Source organism: Lepisosteus platostomus, chromosome 19 (genome assembly GCF_059453375.1).
Source record: "Lepisosteus platostomus isolate fLepPlt1 chromosome 19, fLepPlt1.hap1, whole genome shotgun sequence".
Taxonomy (NCBI): Eukaryota; Metazoa; Chordata; class Actinopteri; order Semionotiformes; family Lepisosteidae; genus Lepisosteus; species Lepisosteus platostomus.
The window spans coordinates 16109683-16121041 of NC_142629.1; the positions used below are offsets into that span (position 1 = coordinate 16109683).

General features: G+C 44.3%; 2 protein-coding genes across 4 annotated transcripts in view; one reads left to right on the forward strand and one right to left on the reverse strand.

Annotated features, from left to right (window-relative positions):
- The window catches only part of coro7 (coronin 7), a 190661-nt gene that overhangs the window by 75204 nt on the left and 104098 nt on the right, over positions 1-11359 (reverse strand). The window lies entirely within an intron of this gene.
- Positions 1-11359, forward strand: part of vasnb (vasorin b) — a 37176-nt gene that overhangs the window by 21119 nt on the left and 4698 nt on the right. The gene's annotated exons all lie outside the window — the stretch shown is intronic.

Sequence of the window (11359 nt, forward strand, 5' to 3'; positions counted from 1 at the left end):
CTATGCAATAGGACAGCACTGCATGTTTATGTTGAAGCTTCATTTACATCTTCTGGACAATGTAGGGAAGTGATAAAAAAGGCAAACAGAATGCTGGGCTATACAGCTCAAGGCACAGAATTTAAATCAAGGGATAATACACTAGGAAGGCCCAATTTTGAATAGTGTGTACAATTTTGGTCATCATGTTATAGAAAACATATTGTTGCTCTGGAATCAGTTCAGAGAAGAGCAGCCAGATATATTCCCTTATGAGAATAAGGCTGACTGACAGGCTAAAGGAATCAAACCTTTTCAGCCTTGAGAAGAGAAGACTATGAGGGGAACTGATACAAGTTTTCGAAATTGAGAACGCCAAGCAGAGGAAACTACTACTAGAAGTGCATTTACAACCAAGAGCAAAGAGGCCGCACTTTACACAAAGGGTTGTGGGAGTCTGCAACAAGCTACTCGACTGTATTGCTGACGCCGATACCCTGGGCTTTTGCAAGAAACAGCAGGATGAGATCCCAGGATTGATCAGCTCCCAAAAATGGGCTAGTTCTGCCGACTGGCCTTTGTTCTTACCCATACCCAAGAGGGAGCAGGAATATTTTTGCACTATCTCGGTCTGGCTAATGAAATTCCGAACGCCTCCTTGACTCCAGGCCAGACGCCACCCGAGCGGGCGGCAGTCCCACATTCCCGAGAAGCGAGGGGGCGGGTTTCAGGCACCACGCGACCGTGGTGCCTCCCGCCACCCCAGACGCAAGCGTGCGGAGAGCGGCACGCGTGACGGAGAGAGGGACATTCTCCGCAGTCACGCGGCTATGAAAGGAACTGCCGGCAGGCGTTCGCAGGGTGGGACTCGGCGCGGACGGTTACCGAGTTCACCGAAACCCGACGACAGCCTCGCCGTCCCCTCCCATTGCACTACACAGCGCAGACCGTACAGGAACATTACTTAGAATAAGTAAAAGTATAAAACACAACTCTAATAAGAAACACCCTGTAGGACTCTGGCCTTTTCATGAGCCAGGTGAACTATGGGATAGTTGCACATCAATTATCTCGGACTGCTTGGCAAAGCAAGATGGCGGAATATTTTAAATAAGGCATCTCATTTCTAATCCAGTGCAAACACCTGCTCTGGAGTATGATATAATACTAAAAGGCAAGTGGGAGTTTATTCAGGGACATTTCCTTGTATCCTGACGCTGCTAAAGCTCTTCACGTCAGCTGAGAAAGTGGGCACTTGGGACTAAGCATCTCCGCTTCAGATCAAATGAAAGCCAGTTCATTTGTAATGTAGAGGAAGGTTCGTTTGTTATATCGCTGCTACAAAGGTGGTGAAAAACCTCCTAGGCGTGCATGACAGGCAGGCAGAGAAGGCAAGGCGATCTAAGGGCTGGCTGGCGCACCTGGCTGGGCGTCAGTGGCAGGACAGGTACTCAGCCCCTCCCACACCGCAGGCAAGCGAGGGCGGGGCAGAGACAGGTGCCGCTGGGCCCGCGCCAGCTGACGCGCCATGCATGAGGAACCACCGCCCCCGCGCCTGGGCACAGACCAGGCCCCCCACCTTGCCAGGCTGCCTGTGGAGGCATCCCGCACACCCATCGGCCCTGCGTCAGTCACCACGTCAGCCCCCCGCAGCACAGCACGGAGCGCCGACTTTGTCAACAAAGCCAGGGAAACGAGACAGTTCTTAAGTTGGGTGCTTTCCCGCGCGGTTTCGTATACCTGCTCCGCTTTCACTGTGTAATGCACTTCATCCGTGTATTCAAACGTTGTAAGGAATCCTCACCTTTTAATTTTTTCCCCATGAGCGATACTGCTTTTATAGCTACCCCTGGTGTGATATAGCTGTCGTTTTTTTTTTTTATGATGGTGATTTGTTTATGATTTTTCCCCCCTCTCTCCTGCTATCGCAATGTTCGCCTCCAAAGAAAGATGCTCATCTAAGCCTGTTTGGTTTTGCGCACAATGCTACCTTCGAGGTTGGAGCTGGCAGACAGGTTAGGGAAGGGAAACCAGTGTCATCTCTCAGTCCCACTGTTGCCAGTGATCCTCCAGCTTCTCCTGTCCTCAACTCCTTGACTGGAGAGCAAAGATTCCGGTTTCTGTAAGCTGACCACTCGAGACCCAGACCGTTGAGTTACTGCACACCCCTAACAACTGTCAGGTGCGGCACAATGGCACTAAACACATTTGTTTTTGCTCTAGTGTAAAATTTTGAACCATAAAAGAAATGCTTCTTAATCTTCCCAAATGACGTGCAGATTTTGAAAATTCCAAGCCATGAGCAAAACAATATGGTGGCTGCATGGATATCTTCTACACCAAGGCTGTGTGACTGAGCAGTGACTCCAGTGATTTTTTCATTATTAGACTGCTCAATACCATATCAGATCAGCCAGTAGTTTTCACTTTAAAGGTAAATGTTTTTCTGAAAAGGGCGACACGTCAGAAGCCCGTATTAAGATGATTCGGAATACAATCAGTGTTGGCAGGTACATGTCGATGCTTATCGGACTCACAAAGCGAAACCTGTGTGCTTTCTTCACAGCCAGAGCAGTATGTGACGTGATGGGTACCTGGTTTTCCACACAGTGCATTAAACCAGACACTGTTACACATCAAAAGAGAAAAAAAAAAGCTGATCAACCCAATGCTGGTTTTGGACTTCTGCGGCCCAGACAGCTACAGCTTTTCTTTTTAGACCTCATAAATAATACCACAAATGTGAAAAATCTCAAGAGCTCTGATTGCTTTTCTAAAATACTCCAAGAACAGCTGGAGTCCATCAGAAATCCTCTGCTGAACAGGGGCCTGGTGCATCTTAACTTTGGACCACTCCAGCAACACCAAAAAGCACGACACCATGCTTTTAAACTGAAGGACCATTTAACACCTTTTTGAAAAGGCAGTGAAGTTCAGCAATTACAGTTTAATTGCTTTAACAAGAGGAGATAGTCTGAACTGACACCGACCTCACTAGAACAGGTGGTAGCTGGTTACAGGCACCGAGAATGGTTATGGTTCTGTTAAATTTGTCGACCCTTTAAGCTCAGCAGTCAAGCTATTTCATGGCTTCTTACTTCCTGGTTAAAAAAGTTTTGAAAAGTGCCTTGCTCCTGTCGCCGAGTGCAGTTTAAATTACACCCCAGTAATTTAAAGAGTGACTCAGCCTTGATTAACACACAAATCCTGGATCTGTCTCTGCCTATTGTAGGGGGATAGATCACTGAGAAAAAGCTGTAACTAAATATGAGAAAACCTGTGCCAAAATTACTGCTATCTTCTTATTGATTAATGCAATAATTTAAAAAGCTTAAACACAGTCCTCACATGACCCCTGAACAACATAAAAACTCACTCTATCTAGTGCTCAGCGGCAGAAAGATGATTAACCAAGAAATAGTCCAATTTTACAAAGGGATGACTTGGCTTTAGTGCAACGAACTTTGTATTTTTTCCAAAAGAGATGACATGACATGACCCCAGACAAAGGTAGGCCATTTTTCTAAGCTTTCTGCTTCAGCCCTCACTCTGCTTCTTGATTACCAAAAGCAAAGGCAAACCTGTCAAGCCATAAATCCAAAATAAGGAGTGTTTCAAAAAGAAATATTCTCCCTGGGCATTTCCAATACATCACAGGCTGACTTTGAAGCTCGCACACAACTTCCTCTTTGTTCCTGTAACTTTCAAGCTCATAAGTGATGAGTTATCGGTTTGTGTCATGGTTGTTAATGAATTATATCAGTTTAGGTAGGAAGGACAAACTGCATTTTCTGCTACTAACAAGAAAAAAGCTGCTATCTCTAGTAGCTATACAACTTACATTCTGAAAGGTTTCCCTTTCCCTTACAGCTTCTGTGGTTTCGTTTTAAGTTTTATTGCAGGTTTAGGCTGACTGCTTATGTCCTTTAAAATGAAACTATGGAAAACACTTGCTGGTGGTGAATTTCGTTGGAGGGGAGTTCAATGAGGTGGCCAGGGGACTAAAGTCCACCTCCCCCAGCTTCTTCCTCACTCTCTCGCCTCTCTCCGCCTGTCAGGACACTGTGGTTTATGTGTTTGTGCTGCCATGGTGATGGATAGACGTGGTGCATTGTGGGTAACAAAAGCCAGCTGTGGGCCAGGAAGGTGATGACAGAGAAGACGAGAAACATGGAGTTCTGTTACATCTCACTGTTGGGGTGGGGTTATGAAATGTGAAGAATGTGGAGGGTAACCGAACATTGAACTAGCATCCCGCTAAAATGACCTTCAGTTCATCGATGGATTTTGGCTAGTTTATGGTCGGAGTTGGTTTTTCAGGCTAGTTTTGGAGTCCCATTACACCACAGCATGGTAGGGCAGGGCAGAGTAACACAGACTGAGGTTTCTGGGAGGGCAACAGTGGTAGCCTACAGTGTTGCTGTCTGAAACAGACGTTTTGGTTCTCATCTCGACTGATCTTCTGCATTGTGGTAAAGTCGAGATGCACTCTGTGATGGAAGGGATTGACATCGCCTGAATGAATATTTCTGCTTCTTTCTTTTGGGTCGTTTCCTGTATCGGCGAGTAGAAGGTCAAGCAAAAAGGCTTTAAGACAGCACGCAAACCTTTCTTCTCGCAGGACTCGCGTAAGGCACACTCCTGCACAGTCCATCTCTCATTAACCCCCTGACCCACCTTGCCGCAGCTGCAAGCTGGCGAAATTCCAAACCCAGGAGAGAAAAAGGAAACAAAACTGAAAACGTCCGCTGTCCCGCCCCGCCCCCCCCTCCGGAGATAAACAGGGAGAGGGAGCGCTGCTGCCGGGGGCGTCCCGAAAGCCGAAAAAGAAACTGGGAGCAGTGAGCCTGGGTTTCTAGCTGTGGACTGCTGTGGCCTGCGTGTACCCCATCTGCACATTCCTGCCCCCAGCACTCATCCCCCCCTCCGCGGCCCTACCTGCGGCCTCCTCTTGAAGATAAAGGCTCTTCACATGGCTTTTCTGATTCGCTAATTGCCCCAGCTCGCTTCAGCTGATGAAAGCCAATCAGCGCTGCTTCTGTGGTGGGGGGTGGGAGGTGGAGAGCGGGTGGGGATTAGCTTCTCCTTTCTTTTTCCTCCCCTCCTGAAAACAGACAGCACTCTCCTTTCTTCCGCATTTGTTGCTGGAATGTGTCGGGAAAAGCTGCTCTCCACGTTAGGAAAAAAAAAAGCACTGACAAAATTACATAGCATTACGTTTTACTGTTGCGCTCAAGCTTTTTCGGGCCTTTGACATTTGTTTTGTTCACAGTATTACTGGGGGAACTTTTATAAATACAATTATTAATAAAATGGCAAGGCTTATGTGTATTGTCACTTGCGACACAGTCCTACGCTTTTTTAAAGAGCTTCTTCTTAACACACCTGATTATTGACAGGGTGTCAGGCTGTATTCTATAAACTCCTTCATACGGTTTCAGAACTGTGTATGATGTAGTAATGCACTGAATCATCTTGAACGTCATGAACAATCGAAAAGAAACAATCAACCTAAAGCAGGAAGGCGAGATTCCGATTCAATTTCTAGAAAAGTATGTTTCAGACTTTATTCGCGCAGATATGGCTAGAACAATTCTCTTTACGGTGTACATGTACTCTCAGGCATAGGCTGCTAGCTCCAGGGACATTCCATTCATATAATGTGCAGCCTAACTCTTCCATTTACCAAAGCAGAAGCTGGACAGACAGGGCACTACTGTATGTAATCCTGAGACCGATTGACTCGGCAGAAGCATCTCCAAGACCATGCTGCTAAAACAACGTCGAAATCAAACAGCTCTGGTAGCATGCATTGCATAAGGCAATCTGTGGTAACTTCCGATGGCATAAATCCAGCAGTCCCACTAATCAAGCCACTGCCTACTGAGGCTCCCTCATTCTTCCAGCTCCAGCCACCCCTGCAAACCCAGGCTGTTATCACAACATCTCAGCAGACGCAATGCCAGACTAAACTGCTGCGAGGTTTCTTGTTTTGTTTTTCTACACATTTGATGTGCAGGAGATGTTTGGATGAGGTCATTTAGAGTGAGTCAGCTGGAACGGAGAAACTTTGACAAAACTCCACTTTTGGCAAAGCAGCCCTCTTGTTCTTTGTGTCTCATTTTTTATTAGGAAGACAAGGATCTTGTGTGCATTGGTACAGCTCTCCTTGCCCAACGCTGCAGTTTAGAATAGACTGAGTCACCTTAGTATGGTCCTCCTTTCCTGTCTGTGCAAGAGCTATTGAGAAAAGAAAGGGATCATGTTGGGGATAGGAGCCAGAATAAAGGGAATCAGGTTGGGGATAGGAGCCAGAATAAAGGGAATCAGGTTGGGGATAGGAGCCAGAATAAAGGGAATCAGGTTGGGGATAGGAGGCAGAATTAGGGGCTCAGGTTGGCGATAGGAGGCAGAATAAGGGGCTCAGGTTGGGGATAGGAGCAAGATTAAGGGGCTCAGGTTGGGGATAGGAGGCAGAATTAGGGGCTCAGGTTGGCAGGGATAGTGGACACTATCCTCTACCTACCAGAATCCTACCTAAAGGAAAAAGAGTACCCTCTCCCTCTCTCACCTCTCTTCTGTCTCTCTCTCTACCATCTTGTTTTTCTCTTTTTCCGCTGTCTCTCTTTTTAAAAGCACTCTTCCTTGGAGTGGCTGAAAAACTTTGCTCTGAGCCTCCTGGTTTCCCATAACCTCTCTTCTGGTGGGGGTTCCATCTTCAAGTATCTGTTGCTCTCAAAACACTAACGTATTTGCAAACAGGATGTCAAAGGGTTTAGGTCAACAACAACATAGATATAATGGTATGGGTTTCTCAGAAGACATTAATGCAAAAACATAAACGAGAATTAGATCTCCTTCCTGAGGGACTACAAAGAAAATGTATAGAAATAATTAAATAATTAATTGTTAGACTCAAAACCTCTTTTAAAAATTGCAATTGCTTTTCACTTTTGGATTCTTGGTCCTGCGGGTTTCATAACAGAATGCCAAGACAACACTCTAAAAACTGAACATGTTTGATTTTAAAAATAAAAGAAAAAATCACAATAGAACTTGCCGACAAAAGAAATAAGCTCCATTTTCCAATAGCAATATCTACGTTTTGGCTAGTGTCTTCAAACACAGCATTAATGTTGAGGTATGGTGAATTGTATGGTGTTTGGTATATTGGTGCTCTTGCTATGGTGATGATGAGTGAATTATCTTGGAGAGCATGACAGACTTTAATGTTCCCTACCTTTACCTGCCTGGTGTTTTACTTCCCAAGCAGCATGCTTTTAGTTTTCAGACTGTACATAAATCCATACCACGAGGTCTGGTGAGTCAGGTAAAGGCCATTATGATGAGGAAAGTCATGCTGGCTTGTTAAATTCAAGTACATTTCCTGTAAGTTCTCTAGGGAACAGGCAGTTGCAGGTCCTCCGATTGCTGGGCTAGAAAGGGTTAGTTTTGCAGAGACCTGGAAGCTCTTCAATTGGTTTCAAGTGCGTCAATGAAGCACCTCTTGGTGCAGTATAGGTGAAACACCTCAAACCTCACTGGAGATGTCTTCCCTCTCTAACCCTGCGCACACTTTGGAATCCCAGGATGATTTAACCCCCAGAGTGTTTTGGGATGAACTGCATGGAGAGGGTAGGGATGTCAAAGGGCTGTACCAGCCTCTGAACTGTACCAGCCTCTGGGAAACGGATCCAAAACACGGCCAAGCGCCAGTTCCATTTTCAAAAGCCTGTGCTTGTGATTTGTTGAGATCACATCCGTGCTCTTGAGACTGCTTTTTTTAGTCTTATATCAACATCTTCAGGGTGGATCATAATCTGGAAGGCAGCAAATATTTAGCCCATTAATATAGGTTAGGTTCTGACTGACATTAGGATTTTTAGTCTTTGACTGTAATATGTCTTGGTTTGTTAATATTTTGTGCCTGGTGTAAGTGTAAACCACAAGCACATTCTCAGAGTATGTGGAAAACACATTCAATAGAACATTCATGTGAGCTCCATTCCTCTATTACTTAACAGGAACCTAAGAACTGTTCTGAGTGGAGGCGCTGCTATCAGAACAGTGAATGCTCGCACCCACAGCCTACTGGCATCACCCAAAGAGTTATCAGAGCATTCCAAACAATGAGCATTGTTGCAGACAGAACACAAGCATCATTCCATCCGCCCTCTGGTCTGCGAAAGTGACAATTAATATGGTAAATCACTTTTGAAAACTTTTTATACAGTACATACATATTTTCCACTTCTAGCAATCCAGTTTCTATTTGCGATCAATCATCCCATTTTGCTAAGTATTTTTTTTTTTAAATGAACTTTGTCAAACCCCTGAATTTAGTTTTTGCCGCTTCTACAGTGTTTGATGATCCTCCTAAATTGGCAGCACCTGCACATTGGCCTGCTTTACCGCCATAATGATCTCCACATCAAATATATGTCTAGAAGATATAAATTAAGAAGAGTGATCCTTAATTTATTTATGTTCTTGACCGACTGAGCTTTTCTGAAGCCCAGTTTGTAAGGCTATTCTACTATAATCTGGAAGACCCTGAATCTGGACAACTAATCTTTGAACCCAAAGGGTTCTGCTTTTCCAAGGCAAGGTTTCTCCCCTGCCCTGGACTTGGAAAGAACTCTGCACTGCAATCAAGGTCTCTATCTGGGCCAGAACCAAAACAGGGGCCACAACACAGAGCAGGTCTCGTCTCCATCTATGGAGCATATCCTCCCAAAAGGAAAGGAATGAAAGAAAAAAAATCATTTTAAAAAAGAGGAATGGAACAAAATATACAGATGAAATTCATGTCACTGAATTACAGTCTCAGTAGTTGAAGGCCAAGTCTCTGAAGTAAGAAGCCATGTATTTGATTAATTTGAATGCGCAGACAGTACTAAAACCTTTCAGAGGAATATCAACTGCAGGTAGTTCTTAAAAGGCAGTAAGAAAAACCGCCTGTTGGAAACACAACTGGTTTCAGGGAACACTGACTAACCCGCATTCCTAGTTTCTAATCCGTAAGAAATGTAGACGGAATAAATCTCATTCTGAGTGAAATAAAAGCACGACTCCTGGTTGTAATCTTCAAATTCTGAGGCTTTAACCAAGTCACGAACTTCAGTTAACTCCCTTGCTGTTAAAGGACGCAGGTGGGTTTAACAACTATATATACATCACTGGCAGTTTTATTAAAACTCTCTGGGTGCCTGCGTTGTCATTTATTGTAACAGTAAACCTTCTACAGCCGCAGTGAGCATGGTACCCGTTCTCAAACAGGTTAAGAATGCCCAGACACCTGTCATATTGTCCTGAGCTCCTGCTCAGGTATTAAAAGCTTGATTTCTTTAGGTATGCCTTTACGTTTCTCGGTTTCATCCTCCTTTCGGTCTCTGAAAAGCTATAAAAAGCAGCTTTCTCATTCCTCCCATCCTTTCTTCCTTTATACCTGAAGAGCTTCTGTCTCTGACTCAGAGACAAAGGGTCCCCAGTCTGCGGTGAACAGTAGCAGGGCTGCACACCATTCAGTTAACCCACATTGGCCCCCTTCTCCTGAAAACATGAACAAGGCCTGTGCCTGTCTTGTCTTTTGAAACTAGGGGGTACAGGAGCTTACATTAGCCTCTGCGCGCCATGTCTCAGCTCTAATTAACAGCTGCCTACCAGCATCTTGCCATTAGCTTGTCAAACATCGACTCTTGTACCATTTTTTTCTTACACAGCAGAATTTTTCCTCTCTGGCTAGAAACAGTTACAAAGTTTAAAGGGCTTTGTGGGTTAAAATCAGAACTTCGCAATGTGCCCAGTCAAGATGACTTCAAGAGTTAATACACTGCGTATATAAAAACTGTTTCTGAAACAGCCCAGAGATGGCCGGACAAAGACATTCCCCACATCACTTGTTTATTTATTTTGCAGAGTTAGGAAGGGGCTCATCACAGCAGCTGTCTGTGTTCTAACCCTACGCAGGCTGCGTTTCAAAGAGCACAAAGCTGGTTAGAAACAGCCAGGTAAACGTGTGTAAATGACACTTTGCTGGAAAGGGACAGGGGGTGAGCTGTGGAAGAGTCTAGGAAACACTTTCACAAAGCACTGCTTTTGAATAACCGGGACTTAAGAAAATTAGCACTCCCAAAAATAGTCCAGTTTTCAGACAGTACTTCTGTTCCCCCACATGTCCTCATGTTCATGCAACCTCAGAGGTCGATGTGTCTATGCCTACTCCATTTGGAGAGTGGTGTTTTGCTTTCCTATTTTACCATGCTTGAAAGAGTAGGGGTGTGAGCCCTGATGTTCTGAATAAGTTTTGATTTGGCTCTGCACATGTGGCCTCCCTGAAGGTGCCCCTTAATCAGTTAAACTATTTTTCACATCATGTCATCCAGATGGGGCTGCACTTCAGTGGTGATGAAGCTGGGGCCCTCTTAAATGTAAAGCACTCTGAGAACCAGTGGGGTTGAAAAGCACTATATAAATGTATGGAATTACTATTCTATGCATTTCTACTATTCTACTATCCTCTGTGTTAAAGGGGAACTGCAATACTATTTTTATATTTCAGGGTTTGAAAAAATCGGCACAGATCAATGCATATGAAACCACAATGACAGGAAAATGTATATATATTGTGTAAAACCTCCAATATACATCACAAAATAGACTAAATTTCCAGGTGTGTGCAGCACCATATTCTGCGATTCTGAACGAGGCAACCAAATTTACGGTGTAAGGAAGCATGCTTGTGAAATATTGCTCTCAACTTTGAGATGGTTTTGCTCGTACATTGCATTACATTAGTCATTAGTGTGACTAGTGAGCAGGAAGGGCTGCTTCACATCGCAATTCTTGTGAGCTCTCAACAGCATGGTGACTACTCAGTACTTCCACAAAGTTCCCGATTTTGTGCTTAATTTGGAATTTGTAAAATTATGCGATACCGTCAATTAATTTATTTTGTTACCGAGATTTAAGAACCGGTCTGAGAAACTGGGACTGCGGTTCCTCTTTAAGACTACTCGGTTTCGTGTGGCAGGGCTGCGTTCACTCACTCCTGTGGGTACTTTTTAACTAGACACCTCAATGGCAAGGTACTCAAGTTGATAATCCCAAAGTAAATACCAAAAAAAAAATTAGAATGGGCAGTCAACTCATGTTCCTAGTCATACAAAAATAACAATGACAAGATATATTACAAAAGTCAATAAAATACATTGTGACTAACCAATGTAAAAGACCAGTGTTTGCTCACACTTTTGTCTCAGATGCTTGTGCAGGTTTTTTTCTCCCTAGACTAGATCTTATACAATATCCTCAATTGATCTCGTTTCAGAAACCATGAAAGCCACTGCTATGATTTACCCTTCAGCGAAGGGCTTTGGGC